This window comes from Accipiter gentilis, chromosome 18 (genome assembly GCF_929443795.1).
Source record: "Accipiter gentilis chromosome 18, bAccGen1.1, whole genome shotgun sequence".
In the NCBI taxonomy this organism is placed as follows: Eukaryota; Metazoa; Chordata; class Aves; order Accipitriformes; family Accipitridae; genus Astur; species Astur gentilis.
In genome coordinates this window covers 29,522,697-29,547,250 of record NC_064897.1, presented here as the reverse complement: position 1 = coordinate 29,547,250, position 24,554 = coordinate 29,522,697, and the positions used below count along the sequence as shown (strand labels likewise).

The window sequence follows — 24,554 nt, the reverse complement described above, 5'->3', positions numbered from 1 at the left end:
ATTCTATTAACAATTTGTATCTTAAAAATTTTTGTATTACCATTACTAACCCTTTCCAACTTTCTGGTTTTGGGGGGTATTGTTTAATTCTTACCAGATTCGATCCTGGCTTTAATCAACTCTCACAGGTTCTGCTTTTTGTATTTACCAGGAACTTCCCAGTCCAGACGATTGGAATGACAGCATTATACTTGGACTGGTATAATCTTCTGCTTTCGGTAAACATCCTGTTAACAACAAAGCCACTGCTTCGATACGTGTAGTTTCTGGAATTAAAATTTTAATCTCTCCATTTTTAAATTTAATTTCTGCCTCTAAGTTCTCAAATAGATCTCTCCTTAACAGGAGTTTAGGAGAATTTGGCACATACAAAAACTGCTGAGTGACCCATTGCTTTCCTAATTTCATTGTTAAAGATTTAAAGAAGGGTCTAGTTTCTCGTTCGCTTGTTGCACCACCACCACCAATTTCTTCAAAACTTAACTCTCCCTCCAAGGTATTTAAAACTGAAAAGGTCACTCTAGTGTCAACTCAAATTCAATTTTCTGTTCTCCCAGTTTAGCTGTAACCAGAGGCTCTGCTGGGAGACTCCCCTCCGGTCCCCGTCAGATACGTTCACTTAAAAAGAACAAATCTACATGTGGTACTTTATTCCATTTACTCTCTCTCCTACAAAACAGCAGTAATTGCAATATAGTATTATAACTCAAAGCTCTGTTTGTTTACCACTTTTCCTGCAATTCACCCCAATGTGCCAATAAACATCCTAACGGTGATGTTTCTGGCAACTTTTCATCAGCAGTTCTATTTCCTGCACTCTTATTCTTAAACAATTTTGCTAATGCCATTATACTTATATACATTCAAATACTAAATACCAAACAAATGCAAGCGACAGCTGTCCCAAATAATACACAAAGTCCAACCCAGCAATAGCTTCCGCTTATGACTTACGGGCAGACGCCTAGGCTTCCACTCCAGACGGGTACCCTCCAAGCCCCAACCCTGCGAAGCTTTCGCCGCGCCTCGTGGGCAGGCTTTCCAAACAAATTCCAAAGAAGCAGCGCCTTACCTTTTTTCCAGGGAACGCTGCGAGGAGCTTTGCGTGTCAAGGGTGACGGTTCTCCCCGAGAATACCTCGGTGCCAGCCGGAGTTCGATCGACACTCGATCTCGTCCTGTCTCACTCGCAAGGTCCCATCTGGGTCGCCAAAACCATTACCAAAATCCAGAATAAAACTCCTTAACACCAACGTGAAGTTAAGAAGCAGGCACTTTGTTTATCACAGCGCTGGGGACACAGGGGATTGCTCCTCCAAAGGCGTGTCCCACTTAGTATCAAAATCCATCAGCTTTTACAGACTTTTCCCATCAGGTCATTGTTACCTAAGCTCCTTCCGTAAAAAAGCATACTATGCTCGTTCTTAAATTTAACCTTTGTAATGATCGGTCCTGTGATTATATAACCTTATCAATATTCTTATTTAAAAACAATCATTGGTCAGTGACATTTGGCTCTGCTGACTGGCATCTTCAATACTCAAATCAAGATGGGAAGGGTAAGGGGGTTTCCAAGCAGCAAACTGGTGTCCACGACGGTTTCCTTAGTTTCCTGAAGCAGAACGTAGAAAAACCAGTAACTTCCTGGTGAGGTCTCTAGGGTTAGCTGTTTCAGACTTTAACAATATTACGGTTCCTAGCGTCACGCATAACACAGCTCCTAAAGTTTCTATGGCTACGTTTCAAACTTAACAATCCTATACGTTATGCTTCACAATTTTACTTCTTAATCAAACCTAACTCTTCTATGTGATTAAATGTTGATTTCTTTACCAGAATATTTGCAACAGCCGGAGCCCAGCAGGAACAGGGGGGGCACAGCCTGCCCCCCCTAGCGCCTCACCTCCTCCTCCCCTGGGCTCCCTCACAGCCCCTCGCCCCGTGCAGAGGGAGCGCAAACGCAGCCCGGAGGGCAAAGGGGACGGCCGGCCAGCGTCTATTCAGTCAGTCGCGCGCCTATCGAGTCCTGCCAGCGAATCTGCTCCAGGGCTCGGGGCGCCCCCCGGCGCACCCCCTACCCCTCCGACACCTCTGATACCATATTTCCATACATTCTATATGGCACATCTAAATATTTGGATGGTTTTAATACTTTGTACCAGCTGTGGTTTGCTGCTAGGTGACTGTAAAAGTAAGATTTGGTAAATAATTATTAGAAATCTTATACTAACGCTACGACTGAAACAATAGACAAAAGTATAGCCAAGCAATTAACTAGCAGAGGTAGGTACTCCTAAGTTTTGCAGTTCTTTGCTCTTATGACTAGATGTTCCCCTGTAAGCTAAATGGGAACAATGCTGAAACTGACCACATGTGATTGAAACTGCGTTAAGCTTCAAGATCAAAGAACAAGGACAAGAATAAAGACTTCGAGGACAGCCAGCAAGAACTTCAAATGGGTCGGTGGTCGCAAAAGCAGCCCTTCGTCTCAAATGGATCCTTCATTGCGCGTGGTCAGATGTAGGCAGTGCTATGATAATCAGTTGCTGTCGTTTTTATGTATATGTATACTAATCTGATTAATTAGCAATTAGTTATTCTATATATCCTGTTTGTGCTAAAGCTGTGGCATGCACGCTAGGTGGAACTATCCCCCGTGCATCCAGCGCTGCAATGAAGAATGCCTGCTTTCTAAAACTCCAAAACGAGTCTTAGGGAGTTTCTTCGACCGGCTTTTCAGTATCAGAGGTATAAGGGAGGAAAGAAAAAAAAAAAGAGAAAAAAAACCACAGGGGTGTGGGAAAGAGAGGGGACCAGGGGAGGGAGGGGCAGGGAGGGACCAGAACACTGAAGAGGGGAGACAGGGCCCCGAGGGCCCAGGGCTCACCGCAGCTCTTGTTCTTGGCGCTGCCAGGAGACTTTGCCAGTTCAGCCGCTTCTTTCTCCTTCTCTCCTCCCTTCCTCTTCTGTAACTCCAGTCGCTTGGCTGTCCTCCACATAACGGAACACGCGAGCCCCTCGCAGCTCTTACGAGATGAGGCCTCCTAGACACGTAGCCTCGCTCGCTCGCTCACTACGTGGCCGTACCGTGCTGCTGGGCACGCATACAGACCCTGTCGGACTGACCTGCTGTGGACTATGAGGAGGGATCCTCCCACACCCACAGAGGCAGGGTCTCTCTGGCCTGCAGCGGGAGGCAGCTGCCAGCCAGATGGCCTTCCGTTTCTTCTTCTTTACCTTTCTGTGGCCGCTCCAGCTTCAGCAGCTCCCGTCCACAGCCAGTAAGCGCTCTGCCTGTCCCTCTGCTCTCCCGTGCCGCGAGGAGAGGGAGGCCGGGCAGAGACAGCCCACGCGAGCCTGAGGCTGCTGCAGTCAACGGCATTCCCGGGGACGAACAGACAACCGCACTCACGGCGTGGCCTCTGGCAGAGGGAAAGAGGCAGCAGCGACCATTATTACCACAGCTCCACCCTGGCCGGAGCCTCTCCATCCGCAGGGGCTTCCACGGACGGACGCCGCTCCTTCCCCGCGCCGCTGCTAACGGCACCTGCGTTAAGGGAGACTCGAGAACACCGGAGGGCCAGCTTGCCGCCCTCACGACAGGGCTCGGGGGCTGCCTGCGGCTGCAGCACAGGCTTCAGGGGAGGGGCTGCAGCTGGGGGCAGCCGCACGGGCCGAGCGGGGCCGGGGGAAGGCGCCGGGGGAGCTCCGGCGACTCGGGGAGGCGCCCGCTGGCCGCGCCTGGGGGGTGCCCACCTCCGTCCCCTCTTCCCTTCTGTCGGCTCTCGGGGACCTGCCCGGCGCTGCCCTGGCCCGGCTCGCCTCCGGCGGACCGGGAGCCTGCCGCGGCGGCTGCTTCGCAGCTTCCCGTCCCGCCAGCCCCGGGCGGCCAGCGGGCAGGAGGCGGCGGCAGTCGCCGCCGCCGCCGCCCCCGCCGGAGGGGATCGCTCGCCTCACCCGCGGTCCCGGCGCTCGCCCGCTGCCGCCGACACCCGCGCCCGGCGCGCCGCCACGCTGCTCCCGGGGACTGCGCATGCGCGCCGGCCGTACGACGGCGCGCCGGAGGGCTCAGAGCCGGCGCGCGAACGCCGGGCTGCAGTACCGCACTTTGCCCACAAGGCGGCACCAGCGGCTGCGGCGCTGCTGCGCACCTGTGCGGTGCCGGCGCTGCTGTTCCGCGCTTTGCGCGCGGAGCGCCCGCCGGCACCGCGCCCGCGGGGCGGCAGCGGCGTTTCCTTACCGGGAGGGAGGAAGCAACGAGTGCGGCGGCACTTTCCCCCGGGGACGCACTGCCGGTACCGTCGGACGGCACGTGCAGGACCAGGGCAGCCCCGCGCACTCGCAGCCTCCGAGCTGCAGTACCGAACATTGGTCGCGGGGTGGCAGCGGCGAGGGCTTGGCAGAACGCGGCAGCGCGCATGCGCGACAGCCCAGCTGCAGTATCGGGCTTTGGTCGTTAGGTGGCAAAAGAGAGCACTGGCGCATGGGGCTGCGACCGCGCATGCGCGGCTCCCAAGCTGCTGTACCGTGGTTTGGTAGCCAGTCAACAGCAGGACTGCCGTAAACTGCGACGCCGCTCATGCGCGGTTTCCGAGGCGCCCTGTCGCGCTTTGGTTGCCAGGCAACAGCAGCGATCGCCGTACAAGACGCAGCGCGCATGCGCGGATGCCCAGCTGCCGTAATGCGTTCTGGTTGCTAGGCGACAGCAGGAGGGCCGCCGCGCATGCGCGATTGCCGAGGCGTCGTGCCGCACTTTGGTTGCCAGGCAACAGCGGAGAGCGCCGTACAAGGCGCAGTGCGCATGCGCGGATGACGAGCTGCCGTGACGCGTTCTGGTTACTAGGCAACAGAATGAGCGCCGTAAACCTCGACGCCGCGCATGCGCGGTTACCGAGGCGCCGTGTCGCGCTTTGGTTGCCAGGCAACAGCGGCGATCGCCGTACAAGGCGCTGCGCGCATGCGCGAATTCCGATCTGCCGTAACGCGTTCTGGTTGCTAGGCAACAGCAGGGAGCGCCGTACAAGACGCAGCGCGCATGCGCAGTTTCCGAGCTGACGTAACTCCTTCTGGTTGCTAGGCGACAACAGGAGCGCCGTAAACCGCGACGCCGCGCATGCGGGGTTACCAAGGCGTCGCGTCGAGCTTTGGTTGCCAGGCAACAACGGCGTGCAACGTACAGGGCGAAGTGCGCATGCGCGGATGTAACGTGCTTTAGTTGCCAGGCAACAGCGGCGAGCGCCGTACATGCGCCACTGCGCATGCGCGCCTGTCGAGATGCCTTACCGCGTGTCGGTTACCCGTCAACAGCAGGAGCCCACCGGGCATGCGCGCCTCCCCGACGCCCGTTCCCACCTTCGGCCACGGGGCAGCAGAATCCGCACCCCCGCAACGATCCTCTCCTGAGCGTCAGCTGCGTGAGGGATGACTGACAGCTCAGCCCAGTAGAGACCAGCCACAGGCGGCAACTCCTTACTGGGGGCACAGGGCTGACGTCGCCCTGCCCTTTCCCCACTCGCAGCCCGGGCACTCCTCTTCATCGCCTCCCTTCCAAAAAGCACCCGAGCGGCTGGAGCGTTTACAGCAGTCAAGTGCAAGGAACAGACGATTCGGGCGGCCGCTTCTGTCCCTGCCCCCCCACCCCATTATCTAGAGAGGAGAAGCAGCACAGGGAACCTGCAAATGGGGGGGGGGGGGGGGGGGGAAGAGGGGTGTCCCCTGGAGCAAGCCCCAGGGACTGCTGTATCCCTCTGCATGTGGCATCAGGGCTGCGGGAGCGACAGCAGCCAGTCAGCAGACGCTGGCGAGAGATTTACAACAAAAAATAATGCCTGGTTCAGGTGACAGCCTGAAGGCAGGCCACAAGAGACCCAAAGCTGCTTGGTGCCAGAGGGGCAGCTCTGTTTGGCAGGAAACGCCGTGGCCCAGCGCACCAGATGCGAGCGGCCCACCTGCAAGCGAGTGATACCCCAGCGACCCTGGGGCTCAGTCGGGGTGGGCACCTCCATGCTATCAGAACGCTGCTCTCCTAATCCTGCATGCACACAAGGCTTCTTGTGCGGGGCTTGCCTCTTATCGAAGAGATGCTGCACGGTGTTACTTACCGCCCTGCCCTCCGGCGTGCAAAGTAATTAGATGTTGAGGCAGGGAAAGCAAAGAGGCCTGTCGGGATATTAGATGTCCTCAGCAGAGGACCATAGAGCCCTCAAGGTTCCATCTTTGCTCCCTACAGAAGCATGGCTCCGCACTCCTTGCCGCTCCTGCCAGCAAGCGTCACAATTGCCCTTTGCTGCCTGCAACACGCAGTACCTGCACGGCCGCAGTACTGCCGCTTACAGAGCAAGAGGCGCTCGCTATAAAGCGGCGATGAAGAAAAAGGACAGCCCGTCGAGATGGCAGGAGGAACACAGAGAGCCTCCAGCATTAGCCAGGCAAGGCTTGCAACTCACCTCGTGTCATGATTTAATGCCAGCCAGCAACAAAGCCCCACACGACCGCTCACTCATCGGTAACTTTACTTTCACTAGAACTCACTCTCCTAGATACACGCAGGTGACGACATAGATACCTACATACATTTTTCTCAAGCCTTAGTGTAGACAAGACTTCCTCATCCTATACGCCCCAAGTTGAGTATTTTTGTTAAAGAGCACAGCAACACATCTGTCCTTGTGAACTTCCTCACTGCAAAAAAGGAATCATTTTTTCCAGTCCGTTGCTCCAAATGGGCAAGATCTTTTAAAACTGCAGTTGTGCCACCAAACCAGCTGCTCAGGGTCCCTCCTAGCTTTTGACCGCCCTGAGATTTAACAGGCACACGCTCCATTGCATCTTCCAATAGCAAAAATATGTTAACCCTCTCGGACCCAGAGCGCAACCCTACGGATGTCCACACACACAGCCCGCCATTTTGATGAGGAGTCACCGAGCATCCCTGCGAGCACAGCTGCACGCACCAGATCGGTTTCACCTGCACCGCGAGTTACCGGTTTCAGTGAACGTAGTTTCTGACGCTTTACACCGAAAACTGTATCTCGATGCTTCACCACAGTAGAAACGATCCATCGCTAGAACGCTACAAAAACGCAGTAACACCAATTGCAAACCCACAGCAGCAACAACTCCAGAAATATTTAGACCAGGAACAAGGGAGATAATTAAAACAGCTTCATCTCACGCACAGGGGAGTGGCAGGCAGAGAAAAGGGTCGGCATTCTGAGCCCTTACAGAAAACGGGCATTCTCCTTCCATTCCTCAGCCCGTCCGTTAAGGTCTAAATACTGCAATGCTACTACAGCAACGTCAAGAGTAGGGAACAACAGCCCTGCCACTGGACTTGCCATTGACCCACGCTATTTACGTAGCAGGACGAGGACGCAGAGGGACACGTTTTGCCACACACAACCCTGAACTTCCTGAAAATTTACGTTTACCAAAAAATGCCATTTGGAACATACTGCCAAACAACATTTGGCAATAAAGCTTTGATGCGTTTGACACACGCAAATTTTTGGTCACTTGCTATTTGCTTCCTGTTGCTGCTGCTGTTCTTCCTTCAGAAATTCTACTTGTAGCCAAGTTATTCACTACTGGTTCAAGCATTTGCCTTCCTGGTATTACCAGCACATTTGCAGAGGCAAGTAACTTCATTAAAGCCTGTTTTAGTTGTTTAAAGGCAGCTTTCCCAGCATCAGTCCAATCTATAAATTCATTGTTTGAGGTTCTGAGCTGCTCGTATAAAGGTCAGACCAGCAAGCCACAATTTGCAATCCACAGGCGACACCACCCAGCCATTCCCAGAAATGCTTGCCATTCTTTTAATGTCTTAGGTTCAGGGAGACGACAAATTGCCTCCTTTCTCTCAGTTCCTAATTGTCTCTGTCCTTTCAGGATTTCAAAACCCAAATAGGTTACTTCTCTCTGGGTTATTTGGGCTTTTTACTTTGACACTCAATATCCACTGATTCCCAAAAAGTTCAAAAGGCTAAGAGTTAACTTTGTGCATTGTTCTTTCATCTCAGCTGCAATTAATAAATCATCCACATATTGTAACGGGATTCCTTGATTATTTTCTTTCTTCCAAATCTCTAATTGTCATGCTAATTGATTTCCAAAAATGGTAGGGCTGTTCTTAAAGCCTTGAGGCAAGACTGTATATTGCATTTTTCTCCCAGTCTCAGGATTTTCCCATTCAAAAGCAAAAAGTTCTTGACTATTGGGATCCAAGGGAATACAGAAAAAGGCATCTTTTCGGTCTAACACTGTGAACCATTCTCGTTTCTGTTGGGGTTGTTAACAAAGTATAAGGATTTGCCACTACCGGATGAATATCTTGTACTATTCGATTTATTGCTCTGAGGTCTTGAACCAGCCTGTAATCTTTTCCATTAGCCTTTTTAACAGGCAAAATTGGGGTATTATATTTGGATTCACATTCTATTAACAATTTGTACTTTAGAAATTTTTGCATTATCGGTACTAACTGTTTCCGACTTTCCAGTTTTAGCGGGTATTGTGTAATTCTTACCGGACTCGATCCTGGCTTTAAATCAATTCTCACAGGCTCTGCTCTTTGGATTTACCAGGAACTTCCCCAGCCCAGACAACTGGAATTACAGCATTATTCGCTTCGACTGGTATGATCCTCTGCTTTCGTTGACCATCCTGTAACAACAAAGCCACTGCTTCGATATGTTTTGTTTCTGGAATTAAAATTTTAATCTCACCATTTTAAAATTTAATTTCTGTTTCCAATTTCTCAAGTAGGTCTCGCCCTAACAGGTGTTTAGGAGAATTTGGCAAATACATAAACTGATGAGTGACCTATTGCTTTCTTAATTTCATTGTCAAAGGTTTAAAGCAGGGTCTAGGCTCTCATTCACCTGTCGCACCAACAACACCAATTTGTTTCTTCAGAACTTATTTCCCCCTCTAAGGTATTCAAAACTGAAAAGGTGGCTCCAGCGTCAACTAAAAATTCAATTTTCTGTTCTCCCAGGTTAGCTGTAACCAGAGGTTCTGCTGGGAGACTCCCCTCTGGTCCCCGTCAGATACTTTCACTCAACTTTCCCATAAAAGGGGGAACTTGCTGAGATTGTGCAGTCAAAATTGGGATCACTTGTGACCTTGTAGGTTTTAAGGAATATTCCCCTTTCCAGTGTCTTTTCCTGTTTACAGTATGCACACTGATTCTGTCCCAGGGGCTGGTTTAATCCCCCTGGTGACCCCAATACAGTAACTGTGACCCCAATACTTGTCCCATTCTTCAACCACATCCCCTTCCTTGAGGAATAACTCCTCTGCCTCATCCCACACCAGCTCCTACTTCCAGAGCAGCTATTAACCTTGCATTCATTCTACTCTGCAATTCATCTCTATTTCTATATGCCACCCAAGCAACTTCTAATAACTTTTCCCCAATCTCGAGAATCTGCTCCCTGTAATTTTTGTCATTTCCTTCTGAGATCATCAGAGGATTGTCCTATAAATAAAGGAGCCAATTTAGCTTTTCTTCCTTCAGACTCAGGATCCATATTAGTATATTTCCTAGCAGAATCTTCTAATCTGCTTAGAAATTCAGTGGGAGACTCTTTTCTGTCTTGTTAAATTTTATATAATTTATACATGTTAATTGCCTTAGGCAAAGCATTTCTGATTCCAAATAAAATCAATTTTTAAAATTGATTAAGCCTTAACACCTTAGAGACTCAAATCTGCTTCACTGCCCCTCAACAGCCCACGCCCCACAGTTCCAATCGTCTCATAAAACACTGTCAGCACGGCTGTCTGCAAACCTCACCGACGGCTACTAGAGCCAAGATGACTGTATAACCCCTGCCTAAAGAATTAAGGCAAATCAACACTTCACCCATAGACTTATTGCTCTTCGAACTACCCCTGACTCTAGATCCCCAGGCAGAGCAGCTCCAAGCCAAACGCACCCATGCACACAACACAGAACATTCAAGACCCTAGGGACTGTTCCCGAATCACATGCCGCGCTCCCTGAGCACAAGGACTGATGATGGCATCGAGAGCCAAGGAAGGTCGAAGGCACACAATACACACCACCACAGACACAGGCTGGAACTGCCCTGTCCGGCACACGCTGTTCTCGGGCTGAAAAGCAACCCGCTCCCTTCATCTGCCCAAACAGGACTGCTCCTGGCCTCCTACTCTCACTTTAAAACCCCTCCTGGCAATTCCAAGCTCTGTCCCTCCCTCCCAGCCACTCCCCAGCCTGGGTCCCTCAACTTAACTTTCAGAGGGCGGAGGGTACGAATCCATCCTCTGCACAAATCACATCGGCTAACTGGGACGATCCAGCAGTCGCCAGGTTCCTCTTCATCATCTGCAGTGAAGACAAAAAAAGAAGCAACAAAATCAGAAGAGGCAGTACGTAACCCATCAGCCAACACCAGCTACTTTCCCAAAAGCCCACTTAATCACACACACACCACAGTGTTATGCTTACCTGCTCTTGCCAGGGTCACACCCTGCGGGCATCATCTCTCATGGTACCTGAGACAGCAAGACACACAAAATTAGCACAGCACTAGCGAGAAGTCACCGGCCCCATGCTCCTCCTCCCTAAGCCACAGCTCACCTCAAATGCTCATCCCATTCCAAAGCTGGCCCGTGCAGCGCCTGCAAAACAAAAGGTAAACGCTTAACTGAGCAACCACCTAATACTTTGATATTCAACACCAACCCAGCCCACAACCACCTCTCCTTCTCAGACTGCACATTGGCCTGCAGCTTTGCCCCTCCAAGGCTGCGTGCCCCACCTGCAAAAAAACAAACAACAAGGGATGCTTCCAACTTTGCAACAATACAACACCTCCAAAGGAACAGTTCCTTTAACCCAGTAGTTATGACTCACCTTGCCCGAGTCACCTCCCGTATCGATGGCCATCTTTGGTCCTCGCTTCCTACCTTCAAAATAAAAGAAAAAAGAACCCCATCAGCTAGTCATAGAGCCACCAGCCGCATTTTCCCTCTGACTCCACTCAGGGACCCACCTCTTTACAGCACTCTGCTCCCCTCCTCCGTCGCTCTGGGGCACGTATCTTGTCTCTCCGCATCTGAAAAAAAACCATGTTGAACGAGTCAGCCTGGATGCAGAGCAAGAGCTTAACAACTCCAGAGATCTTGGTTCCATCTAGGAATACCAGTACTGCAGCTACAGCCAGCCATTTAAAAAAAAAAAAAAAAAAAAAAAAAAAAAAGAAATAAACCTCAGGGCCAAACTTTAAGCCCATCACATGCAAGCCTCAACACCTTAGCGACTCAAATCCACTTCACCACCCCTCAACAGCCTCTGCCACATGGGTACAATTATTTCCATAAAAAAATCTCAACATTGCTGTCCACACAGCCCACCAATGCCTACTTGCTCCCAGATGACTGTACAACCCTTGCCTAAACAATTAAGGCAAATCAACATTTCACTCATAGACCATTATTGCTGTTACACCGACCCCTGACTCTACATCCCCAGGCAGAGCAGGTCAAAGCCAAACACACCTGTGCACAGACCAACACAACACAAAACAGCACAGACAAGGTGATTCAAAGAGAGAGAAAACTCTCAGCCAGAAGAATGACCCCCGGATGGGAGGTGCTATCTGCCAAATTGACCTACAGCGCCCAAAACCACGAAGCGAGGAGGCTCTACAACAGCCCCAAAGAAGAAGAGGCAAAAGTAAGGGCCCGTTACAAGATGGTACTGTCAAAACCAAGATGATGGATGCATAAGAAGCCTGTCATCAAGACCTAGGAACATCAAGGTGCAGGGAAGAATTCCCAGTCCAAGATATCACATGGCTAGAGAGCAGATCTGCCAAAGCAGCCCGGAAGAGTGCCGCAAAAGAGAACCAGCGGGAACCTTCTGACACCAATCCACACTTTAGAGCTCCAAGCATAAGAGAAGAAGCACCCGACCGGCACACTGCCGATGCGTAAGGGCATTCAAGACCCTAGGGATGGTGCCCGAAGCGCTCCTCCGGCGCAAAGACTGATGATGGCATTGAGACCCGAGGAAGATCGAAGGCACAGAAGGCAGACTACACAAACTACACACCACCACGGACACAGGCTAGAACTGCCCTGCCCGGCACACGCTAGTCTCGTGCTAAAGAGCAACCCGCTACCTTCATCTGCCCAAACAGGACTGCTCCTGGACAGCCCTGCCCTCCTACTCTCACTTTAAAACACCTCCCTGCAACTCCCAGCTTTGTCCCTCCCTCCCAGCCGCTCCCCAGCCCGGGTCCCTCAACTTAACTTTCAGAGGGCCAAGGGTACAAATCCATCCTCTGTAAAAATCACATGGGCTAACTGGGACGATCCGGCAGTCGCCAGGTTCCTCTTCATCATCTGCAGTGAAGACAAAAAATAAAAAAGGCAACAAAATCAGAAGAGGCAGTAAGTAACCCATCAGCCAACACCAACTACTTTCCCAACCCCCCCACTTAATCACACACACCACAGCGTTATGTTTACCTGCTCATTCCAGAGTCAGACCCTGCGGCCATCATCACTCATGGTACCTGAGACAGCAAGACACACAAAATTAGCGTAGCAGTCGTGAGATTCACCAGGCCCATTCTCCTCCTCCCTAATCCACAGGTCACCTTGAACCCTCATCCAAATCCAAAGGGGGCCCGCACAGCGCCTGCAAAACAAGAAATAAATGCTTAACCAAGCAACCACATAATATTTGATATTCAACACAACTCAGCCCACAACCACCTCACCTTCTCAAACTCCTCATTGGCCTGCGGCATGGCTCCTCTGAGGCTGCATGCCCCACCTGCAAAAACCAAAGCAGAAGACACATGCCACGAGGCCGCCCAAAACCTCAGCCCGACCGCACCAATTCCCAACTCCCTCTCCTTTACCTTTGCCGCTCAACTACCCCGCTCTGTCATCAAGAGCTTGCCACGTCAAAGCATGCGTACTGCCTGCAAAAACAACAAACAAGGCATGCTTCCAACTTTGCCAACAATGTGAGACCTCCAAAGGAACAGTTCCTTTAACCCAGCAGTCACAGCTCACCTTGCCCAAGACACCTCCAGTACTGATGGCTCGCTTTGCTCCTTGCTTCGCACCTTCAAAATAAAAGAAAAAAAGAACCCTATCAGCTAGTCATAGAGCCACCGGCCACATCTTCCCTCTGACTCCACTCAGACCCACATACTTACGGCGCTCCACTCCCCTCCTCCGTCGCCCTGTGGCACGCATCTTGTCCCTCTGCATCTGAAAAAAAACCACCATATTGAACGAGTCACCTGGATGCAGAGCAAGAGCTTAACAATTCCAGAGGTCTTGATTCGATCTAGGAAGACCATCTGGAGTCCAACTACAGCCTGCCATGAAAAAAAAAAATGGGCCAAACTTTAAGCCCATCACATACAAGACTTAACACCTTAGAGATTCAAATCTGCTTAACTACCCCTCAACAGCCCCGCCACACAGCTCAAATCATCTCTCTAAAACACTATTGGCACAGCTGTCCACACAGCCTGACTATGGCTACTCAATCCCAGATGAGTGTACAACCCTTGCCTAAATGATTAAGTCATATAGAGATTCCACCTGTAGACTCCTATTGCTGTTCCACCTACCCCTGACTCTACATCCCTGGGCAGAGCAGCTCCAAGCCAAACACACCCATGCACACAACACACACAACACAGAACGGTACAAACAAGATGATTCAAAGAGAGAGAAACCTCTCAGCAAGAATGACTCCCAGACGGCAGTCACCATCCGGCAAGATGACCTAGAGTGTCTGAAGCAATGAGGCAAGGAGCCTCTACAACAGCCCCAAAGAAGAGTTGTCAAAAGTCACAGCTTGTTACAAGATGGCACTGTCAAAACCGAGACAACAGATGCTTAACAAGCCTGTCCTCAAGACCTAGGAACATCAAGATACAGGGAAAAAGTCCCAGTCAAAGAAAACACATGGCTAGAGAGCAGAGCCATCAAAGCAGCCTGGAAGAACATCTCAAAAGAGAACGAGCCAGAACAATGCTGACACCAATCCACACTTTAGAGCTCTGACCACAAGAAAAGCAGCACCCAATTGGTACCATGCCAACAAGTACGGGCATTCAAGACTCTAGGAACACTGCCCAAAGTACATGCCACGGCTCCCTGAGCACACAGAGCGGCAAGTACATCGAGACCCAAGGAAGGTCTAAGATGCAGAAGACAGACTACGCTAAACTACACATCACCACAGAGAGAAGCTGGAACTGCCCTGCCCAGCACACGCTGGTCTCGTGCTCAACAGCAACCTGCTCCCTTCCCATGCCCAAAGGGCATTGCTCCTGGGCAGCCGTCCCTCCTACACTAACTTTAAAACCCCTCCCAGCAATTCCCAACTTTGGGCCTCCCTCCCAGCCTCTCCACAGGCCTGGTGCCTCAACTTAACTTTGAGGGCCGAGGGGCCAAATCCATCCTCAGCAAAACCAACACAAGGTAAACCAGGATGGTCCTCCAGGCAACACATACTTCTTCATCATCTGCAATAAAAAGAAAGAAAAAAACAAACAAACAACAACAGAACCAGAGACAAGAGTAAGCATCACATTGGACAATGCCAGTTACTTTCCCACGTCCCCACTTAATCACACACACCATGGCATTACCCTTACCTGCACATTCCAGAGTCACACCTTGCAGCCATCATCGCTCATCCTACCTAACATACACCAAATTAGCATGGCACTCATGAGAAGTCACCAGCCTCACGCTTCTCCTCCCTGATCCACAACTCGCCTCAAATGCTCATCCAGTTCCAAAGGTAGCCCACACAGCACCTGCAAAAGAAAAAGGTAAATGTTTAACTAACCAGCCACTTAGCTATTCAACACCGACCCACCAACAACCACCTCACCTTCTCAGGTTGCTCATCAGCCTGTGGCTTCACCCCTCCAAGCTGCTCTCCATCATCTATCGGCAATCCTGGTCAACGGGCAGGTCCCAGAGGACTGGAGGCTTGCCAGCGTGACGCCCATTTATGAGAAGGGTTGGAGGGAGGATGCGGGGAACTACAGGCCTGTCAGCCTGACCTCAGTACTGGGGAAGATTATGGAACGGTTTGCCTTGAGAGCGCTCACGTGGCAAGTCTGGGACAAGCAGGGGATGGGGCCCGGTCAGCGTGGGTTTACGAAGGGCAGGTTCTGCTTGACCAACCCGATCTCCTTCTATGACCAGGTGACCCACCTAGTGAATGAGGGAAAGGCTGTGGATGTTACCTACCTTGACTGCAGCAAGGCCTTTGATACCATCTCTCATGGCATACTCCTTGAGAAGCTGTCATGTCCTGTCTTAGACAAGTGTACTCTTTGCTGGGTGAAAAACTGGATGGATGGACGAGCCCAGAGGGTTGTGGTGAATGGGGTTAAATCCGGTTGGTGGTGGGTCGCTGGTGGTGTTCCCCAGGGCTCGGTGTTGGGCCCGGTTCTGCTTAACACCTTTATCGACGATTTGGACGAGGAGATCGAGTGCCTCCTCAGCAAGTTTGCAGACGACACCAACTTGAGAGGCAGGGTCGATCTCCTTGAGGGTAGGAAGGCTCTACACAGATATCTGGACAGGCTGGATCGATGGGCCGAGGCCAACTGTATGAAGTTCAACGAGGCCGAGTGCCAGGTCCTGCGCCTTGGTCGCGGCGACCCTGTACAGCACTAGTGGCTGGAAAGCTGCCCAGCAGAGAAAGACCTGGGGGTGCTGGTCGACAGCCAGCTGAATATGAGCCACAGTGTGCCCAGGTTGCCAGGAAGGCCAATGGCATCCTGGCCTGTATTGGAAATAGTGTGGCCGGCGGGAGCAGGGAGGTAATTGTTCCCCTGTATTCGGCACTGGTGAGGCCGCACCTCGAGTACTGCGTTCAGTTTTGGGCCCCTCGCTACGGGAAAGTTGTTGAGTTGCTGGAACACATCCGGAGAAGGGCAACCGAGTTGGTGAGGGGCCTGGAGCGTAAGTCTGATGAGGAACAGCTGAGGGAACTGGGGTGGTTTAGTCTGGAGAAAAGGAGGCTGAGGGGAGACCTTATCGCTCTCTACAACTACCTGAAAGGAGATTGTAGCGAGGTGGGTACTGGTCTCTTCTATCAAGTAACTAGAGATAGGATGAGAGAAAATGGCCTAAAGTTGTGCCAGGGGAGGTTTAGATTGGATATCAGAAAAGAAATTATTTACTGAGAGGGTTGTCAGGCATTGGAACAAGCTGCCCAGGGTAGTGATGGAGTCACTGTCCCTGGAGGTGTTCAAAACACACATAGATGTGGCACTTTGGGACATGATTTAGCGGGCATGGTGGTGTTGGGTTGATGGTTGGACTTAATGATCTTAGAGGTCCTTTCCAAATTTCACGATTTGATTCAATGCGATTTGATTCTGTTCTAGGGAGCAGAACAGAGATGTAGCAAGAAAGGAAAAAAAGGAAGGGAGGGAGAACAAAGGGAGAGAGACACAAAGACTGGAAGAAAGACAAAGGGATGGAAGAGGAAAAAATAGTGATAGGCTGCAGGACAGAGATGGAGTAGTTCAAAAAAGACACAGGGAGCATGACAGAATGAGAGTGAGAAACAAGGGCCAGAGCAGGGCAGCACTGGAGGAAAAAACAACTGTAAGCAATAGGCTGTGAGAGATATGGAGGAAGAGAGAAAAGAGAAGGAACAGTTAGCTGGAGAGGGGGATACAGTTAGAAAGGATGGAAGAGGGAATGGAACAGAGAGAAATACAGAAAAGATCGCAAGAGGAAGCAGGGCAGAGGGACAGCAATAGAAGAAAAAAGGGACAGGGATCTGGACAGATGGAGAAAAAAGCAGGAGGAACAGATACAACATGACATGATGGGACAGGAAGTAACACAGAGCGACAGATGAGAATAATGACAAGAGATAGAGAGAGACTATGAAAAGCACAGGAGGTTGGAGAGAGAGAGAAGACATGAATAAAAAGAGTAGGGAGCACCACAAAGGGTCAGAGAAAAAGAAGAACAGAAAGGACAACAGAGACAGTGAGATACAGAATAAAAAAACCCCACATATTATACACATATTATCCAGTAATCAAGCCCATTTCAGAGTTACACAGTACCTCAGCCCCTTTGAGAAAAGTAACACATTGACCGAGCCCAATTCGGCAGTGCACAGAACCTGAGCAAATTTCAGTCTGCGCATGGTGCCCGAGCCTGTTTCAGCAGCGCACCGCGCCCGAGCCCATTTCACAGTTATGTAGCTACAGAACCAATTTCAAAGTTGTGCAATTACTAGAGCCAGGAATGCACCCCCTTTCTATTAACCCAGCAGCAGCTGCATTTACCTCGAGGTATCTACAACTCTCCCTTGGATGCCTAATTCTAATAGACACTTTCACTTTACTTCAACAGCTAAGTTTACCTATGGGCACTAAACGCGCATGCTTCGCTCTGCACTTGCCTTTGTGATTGCCATTAGTACTGTGATTCTCACAAGGAGACCTAATTACCTGTCTTCTTTTCATTTTGTTTTTAGGGCTTCATTTGGTCCACTACTGATTCCACATACATTCAGCTACATCAGTATTTACAGTCCAATTCTGCAATGTACTTTTTCTACAATATATAGAAAAGAGTTATGGCCTCACTTGTCAAATATTTGACACTATTAGTTTTATTCCTCTTTTAAGCATTATTTTTACAAATACATTTAAACTCCAAACATTTAGTTTTACCTTAAGAAGAAATGCCACTATTTAGTACCTGCAATTCTCTACGGAGTAGTCTTTTCCACATTCCTTACGCCCATTACATCCATCGCTGCACATCCAGAAGTTCTACTCCCTCAGGTGACATTACCTGCACAACCCCCGTTCCCGGGCAGAAAACAAGTGAGCTCCACTCATCTTGGCAGACTGTCCACTTCCACACCTCGGCACAAAACCAGAAATTGAAAAATATCGTTACATCACAAACTACAAAGAGCACCCAAATATTTTACAAACCCAACACAGAAAAATACAGTTACACTCACGCACTTCACAACCCTGGCCTACTCAATGCTGGCCATCTAGTCCAACTCCCCCCACCCTTCGCCCGCAAAATCCTCAACTGTCTTCCAAAGACCATCCACCGAACAACATATTTCCCTGTGCTGACTGGCAATTACCACATTCCAGGGCAGCGCTTCACAGGAATGCTGTTCCCGGGAGCCTTGAAAAAAATCGCCCTGCCTTTGAAAACCCTGGCCCGAGCCGGACCCCGGTCCAAACATTGGCCATCAACATTGCCTCATAGAGCAGCTGGGACCAGGGAAAAAAAAAACGGGGAAGGGGAGGACACACCAAAAACCAACCCATATCCCAGCTGGGGTTTTTTATTCTAAGTTTTGGTTTTGGGGTTTTTTTTCTAATTTCCTGAAAAACATCTCAACTCTACATCCGACCTGAAAGGAAAAAAACCAAAAAGTCTAAACCACATAACCCTACAAGGTTAGACACATTCACAACACACCACTTGTTCAGATCACATGCACGCCAGTCCTCACTCTCAACTCATCCATCCTACCACCCACAGGCCTCAAGAGGCCGTCACCCCGTGCCTGCGGCAGCAGGGTCCTCAAAAATCGCCCCACCTGCAAAAACCCGGGCCCCAGCCGAACCTCCTACCAACCAACCACCACACAAACTGCCCTTCCGTTACACCAACATTTCAACATGCACCATCATCTCCACCATCCGTGCATTATCAACCCGATACTTAGCTTTCACAGTGCCACACGTCACAGTCCAACCTCCGTAGCAGCCATGTCACCTAAAGGCAAGGTTCCTTCAAGCACATCTCTTGCCCTGTCATCACCTGCAAAAACAATACACAAAGCTTGTCAACAGACACTTCATCCTTGAGAGAGAAGTCCTCCACCGCTCCCCTACCCTGCTTCCCACCTATTCCAAAAATAATACATCCTCACAGCCAGTGTCCTCCATGGCACTTGAAAAAAACAGAGCATCACAAACACAGAGCTCTCCCAAAGATACCAATCGCTCCAAGACCCATCACGCTGCTACTCAGACCTCAAGGCCTTGACCAGTTCTAGAGACCTGCCACAAAGCATCCGCATAAACAAGATGAACACCATTGCCCAGTTCCTGCCTTACTCAATGCTAGTTCACAGTCCAGTTGCGATCCCCTCAACTCTTTGCATGCAAAGAGCCCAAAGTCATTAAACCTTCTATGCTGCCTCTACAATGCCATACAAGACACACACGAACATAGAGCCATGTAATTCACATGCAAATGTAATGCCATACAAGGCAGTACTCTTACCTCGGTCAAGGCAAAACAACTCAGAGCACTGCCATACCAGACAAAACGGAACAGGGCCAATGCAAGAGACTCACACGTGACAGTCAATACAAGTACAGACCAAAACAATACAAAACCAATACAGAACCACAGAAGGCAAGGCAGTCTCAGGTGGCAATCCATACAAGTACAGAGCACTGCAATACAAAACACAATGCAGGGCCAGGCAATGCGAGACAGTCTCACATGACAGTCAATACAAATACACAACAAAACAACACAAGGCAAAGGCAAATACAGACCAATACAATGCAAGAAAACTGCAAAACACAGCAAAGCAAAGCAGTCTCATAGAGCCACCGGCCACATCTTCCTTCCGACTCCACTCATGGACCCACCTCCTTACAGCGCTCTGCTGCCTTCCCGCATCGCTCTGTGGCACGCATCTTGTCCCTCTGCATCTGAAAAAAAAACCCAAACATATTGAACGAGTCACCTGCATGCAGAGCAAGAGCTTAACAATTCCAGAGGTCTTGATTCCATCTACGAAGACCATCTGGAGTCCAACTACAGCCTGCCATCCTAGGGGAATAAAAAAAAAAAAAAATAAACAAAAAAAAGGGGACAAACTTTAAGGCCATCACATGCAAGACTTAACACCTTAGAGAGTCAAATCCGCTTCACTGCCCCTCAACAACCCCTGCCACACGGCTCCAATAGTCTCCGTGAAACACTATCGGCATAGCTGTCCACGCAGCCCGCCAATGGCTACTGGAGCCGAGATGACTGTACAACCCTCGCCTAAATGGTCTAGGCACATCAACGTTTCACCCATAGACTCTTATCGCTGTTCCACCTACCCCTGACTCTACATCCCCGGGCAGAGCAGCTCCAAGACAAGCACACCGTGCGCAGAACATCGCCACGTGGAATGCTACCAACGAAGTGATTCAAAAAGAGAGAAAACTCTCGGCAAGAAGAATGACCCCCGGGCAGGAGGCACCGTCAGGCAAGATGACCTACGGGGCCGCAACCACGAGGCCAGGAGGCTCTACGGCAGACCCAGAGGAGTCAAACAGAATGGCTCGTTACAAGACAGCACTGTCAAAACCCAGACGACAGATGCGCCAGAAGCCTGGCTTCGAGACCTAAGGATGTCAGGATGCAGGGAAGAAGTCCCAGTCCGAGAAAACGGATGGCTAGAGAGCAGAGCTGCCGATGCAGCCCGAAAGAATGCTGCCATAGAGCACCGACCGGAACCCACCGAGATCGATCCATGCGTTAGAGCTCCGAGCACAAGAAAAGAAGCACCCGATTGGCACCGGGCCAATGAGTACAGGCATTCGAGACGCTAGGGACAGCACCCAAAGCACATGCCTCGCTCCTCCGGCGCAAAGTGCAACAAGGACATTGAGACCCGAGGAAGGTCTAAGTGCACAAGACAGACTACACAAACTACACGCCACCGCGGACATGGGCTGGAGCTGCCCTGCCCGGCACACACAGGTCTCGTGCTGAAAAGCAACCCGCTCCCTTTGACTGCGCAAAGGCGACTGCTTTGGGACAGCCCTCTCTCCTGCTCTAACTTTAAAACCTCTCCCTGCAATTCCCAGCTTTGTCCCTTCCTCCCAGCCTCTCCCCAGCCTGGGTCCCTCAACTTAGCTTTCAGAGGGCCGAGGGTCCAAATCCATCCTCCACAAAACCACACGGGCTAACTGGGATGTTCCTCAAGGGGACACATTGCTCTTCAACATCTGCAATGAAAAAAACAAACACAAACAAATCAGAAAAGGGAGTAAGCATCCCACTGGCCAACGCCAACTACTTCCCCAACTCCCCCCTCCTCACAAGTGCCACCGTGTTCGCTTCCCCGCTCATTCCAGACTCAGGCCCTGCAGCCGTCATCACTCGTGGTACCTAAGGTACCGAGAGACACCAGGTTAGCATGGCACTCATGAGAATTCATCAGCCCCATGCTCCTCCTCACTAATCCACAGCTCACCTCAAATGCTCATCCCATTCCAAAGGTGGCGCACACAGCACCTCCAGATTAGAAGGTAAATGCTTAACCAAGCAGTCCCATAATACTTTGCTATTCAACACTGACCCGGCCGACGACCGCCTCACCTTCTCGGACCGCTCACCGGCATGCAGCTTTGCAGGAGACCTTATAGCAGACTTCACGGTACATAAAGGGTGCCTATAAGAAACCTGCAGAGGGACTTTTTTCAAGGGTGTACAGCCATAGGACAAGGCAGTAGCAGCTTTAGTCCTAAGGAGGGTACATTTAGTTTAGGCGTTAGGAAGACGTTTCTCACTAGGGGTGGCGAGGCACTGGAATGCGTTGCCCAGAGAACCTGCGGATGCTCCCTCCCTGGAAGCATTCAAGGCCAGGTCAGATGGGGCTTTGAGCAACCTGATCTCGCAGAAGGTGTCCCTGGGGGGGTTGGAACTAGAGGATCTGTATGGTGCCTTCCAACCCAAACCATTCTATGATTCTATGACATTCAAATCCAACTGCAAAACTCCTCTGAGAAGGGCTGGTGAACCCTCCTCCCTTTCCCCAGCAGTCCCAAAACTTAAGAAGCCCCTTTTCTTCTCCTCAACTGTCAGGAAAGAAACCCTGTTGCAGAGGATCCACAGGGGAAATCACGCACAGACCAATGTGATCAAGTGAAGTCCATTTACTACAACTTTTAGCACAGTTATATATCTTATGTGCTTGTGCACGCGCCTTATACAATACTCTAATTGGTACAATACCACGGTTCACGCGACACTATCTTATCCTCTATTGGCTCTGCAAGCTTCTTCACGAGGTGTCCAGCAGTTACTTATCTCATTCTTCGGCATCCAGGAGTTGCTTGTCAGGCTCTTCTTATCTTCCTTTTTCCCAGCGTACAAGGACACAGGGTCCTTGTCTGCTCCAGCACTTTGTAAACTTATGCTTCGTTCCCACCTAACGGCTGGATTGCTCACATGCCCTTGCACAGCCAAGAAATCCTCAACAGAACCCCACTGCTTCCTGACACCTCCTGCCCTCAATTTGCACCCCTGAACCCCCTTCAGTGGCTACTCCTCAGGAGCCACTCTTCTGAGCCACATCCCAAATTCAGGGGACACCTCCTAACCTACAGCTTCCCAGAGACTCTGAGCTCTGCTACATGCCCACAAAATAAAGTCAAGTCTCAAGGCTTGTAATCTACAAGGGCCTGCCACAAGCTGCAAAGATTCTAGGGACAACATGGCATTCTGTGGGAAATGAGGAAAGGCATCCCAAACGCTGAAGGGCACTGTGCCTCACGGCCCTTCTGCTTTCTTCAGAAATACTAAAACTCCATATACAAATACATACAAGATGCTCACCCTAACCCCTGCTAAACAATGTCACCATCAGTCCCGTTAAGAGAGATATCATTAACTTACACAGCATACAGCAGAACTGGTGAAAAAAACAAGGTTCCTTCTTCAATAAAGTTGGTAATTGTAGGAAAACACAATGCATGAAGAATTAAAAAAAACCAAACAAACAAACAATGCATACTATTAAACCATCTTTCTACCCCTGAACACTCAAAACAAAATTACTGACTGGAAAAAAAAAGGAGAAAAAAAAAGAGCTGCATACAAGTGTGTTGTGGTTCCAGCCCAGCCGGTAACAAAGGACCACGCAGCCGCTCGCTCACTCCTCCTGCCCTCCTCCGGTGGGATGGGGAGGAGACGGAGGAGAGAAAAGAAAAAGAAACTGGAACCTCGAGGGTTGAGATAAAGGCAGTTTACTGGGACAAACACAAAGAAATTACAACAACAACAACAACGGCACTAATGAAAAAGTATACAAAAAGAGTGATGCACAGTGCAACTGCTCACCAGCCGGGACCCGACGCTCCGCCACTTCCCCCACCGAAAACAGAGAGCCCCCCCGGCCCGCTCCCCATTTCTATACTGAGCATGATGTCACATGGTATGGAATAGCTCCTTGGCTAGTTCAGGTCAGCTGCCCCGGCTATGCCCCCACCTCCCAGGTTCCTGTAAAAATTAACTCTATCCCAGCTGAACCCAGGACAACTGGTTTTGGAGATCTCTCTATGGGGTATTAGTGACAGTTGCTGGATGCTGGAACAGTCTCTCTAAGCCAGGACTTAGTAAATAAAAGAACCTTTAAAGTGATTCTGGGACCTCTGCCTCTCCCACTTGAAGAGTACCGTCAGCTTTGACAAATGAAATTCTTCAGTGCTTAGTCCATGTGGAGCAGCTGCACAGAACAAGAGCAGGGAGGCAACATAACATGACATCAACATTACATTACAAAGCTTTGCAAACTGTTCTCACTCGATTTTCAGCAATCTGGCATTGACCCAAAAACTGCCATTCAAAGACAGTTCACAATGCAGTGCTGCAAAATTTATTGTTGCTGCTTCTTCAGGATCCACTGGTTAAAGCTGTGCGGAACCTACAGGAAAGCTCGATGCAGTATTTAGAGCATGTGGACAAGAAAGGTTGGGAGCACTGGAGAAAAACAGCATTTCTGTGGCCCATAATGAAATGTGAGGATCAAGTTGTTGTGAAAGGTGTAGTCTGGGATGAAAAGTAGCATGACTCCAGAGTCAAGCTACTCATTTGACCACAAGAAGATGAAACAGCTGCTGCACAATATGCTGCTTTTCTTTCTCCCATGAACTGCCTGCTTTTCAGAGCTAGTAAGTTAGATGCTCCTGGCTTGGGACACCATTATTTACAAACATGTATTAAAAATTGAGATGTTTGCCTCAGCAGCAGGCATACATTTTATGTAGCATTTGCTCCTTGCTGTCTACAAACAGCATTTGTGTGGAAAGAATCTGTGTTTCTAGCCTACCTTACCTGCTCTTCACAAATGCCTGTGACGTTGTCGGGTAACAGTGGGATCTCAGCAACCCTGTAGAGGCACTTGCCTCCTCACCAACAGCACATATGTAGCAGGAACAACACTTTGTGGGATCCCTAACAGCAGTGGTATCTGCCCTCCCCTGCGTCTATAGTGGATGCACATACTGCAGGCTCGCGCTTTCTGCTAATGAATAAGCAGCGAGGATGAAGGTGGCCTGTTGGGAAACAGGCATCCTTCTTGGGTAAAAATGTACTTAGCTGAGAAAGAGATCAAGGCACTAAAATACAAGGCTCACAAAGGCTACAATGGACTCTCTGAAGTATGCATGTGTACCCAGACGCAGACACTGAGGCCCACTCATATGCCAAAAAGCCACTCATCTCCGCACAAAT

The 24,554-nt window shown here is 50.1% G+C and overlaps 4 long non-coding RNA genes across 5 annotated transcripts in view; all 4 read right to left on the bottom strand.

Moving 5' to 3' along the window:
* LOC126047714 (uncharacterized) overlaps nt 1-20,228 on the bottom strand; it is a 53,606-nt gene extending 33,378 nt beyond the window's left edge. The window contains exons 1-3 of one of the 2 annotated variants that reach the window (XR_007508678.1): nt 19,691-20,228; nt 18,710-18,845; nt 17,682-17,918 (exon numbers count right to left, since the gene is read on the bottom strand). This is a non-coding gene — a long non-coding RNA (uncharacterized LOC126047714). Of the gene's footprint in view, nt 1-17,681; nt 17,919-18,709; nt 18,846-19,690 lie in introns of those variants that run through there. The other variant, XR_007508677.1, reaches the window with a different exon arrangement.
* On the bottom strand, nt 1,213-8,656 carry LOC126047717 (uncharacterized). Its single transcript, XR_007508681.1, has 3 exons — nt 8,524-8,656; nt 2,887-3,421; nt 1,213-1,611 (listed from the first exon to the last, which is right to left on the bottom strand). It is a non-coding gene; the product is annotated as an uncharacterized LOC126047717 (long non-coding RNA).
* LOC126047715 (uncharacterized) lies at nt 10,203-12,188 on the bottom strand. The gene is made up of 5 exons (XR_007508679.1): nt 11,018-12,188; nt 10,879-10,931; nt 10,603-10,643; nt 10,471-10,517; nt 10,203-10,347 (listed from the first exon to the last, which is right to left on the bottom strand). It is a non-coding gene; the product is annotated as an uncharacterized LOC126047715 (long non-coding RNA).
* On the bottom strand, nt 12,278-13,105 carry LOC126047716 (uncharacterized). Its single transcript, XR_007508680.1, has 6 exons — nt 13,053-13,105; nt 12,896-12,958; nt 12,752-12,807; nt 12,629-12,669; nt 12,498-12,544; nt 12,278-12,371 (listed from the first exon to the last, which is right to left on the bottom strand). It is a non-coding gene; the product is annotated as an uncharacterized LOC126047716 (long non-coding RNA).
* Nucleotides 20,229-24,554: the final 4,326 nt, after the last annotated feature.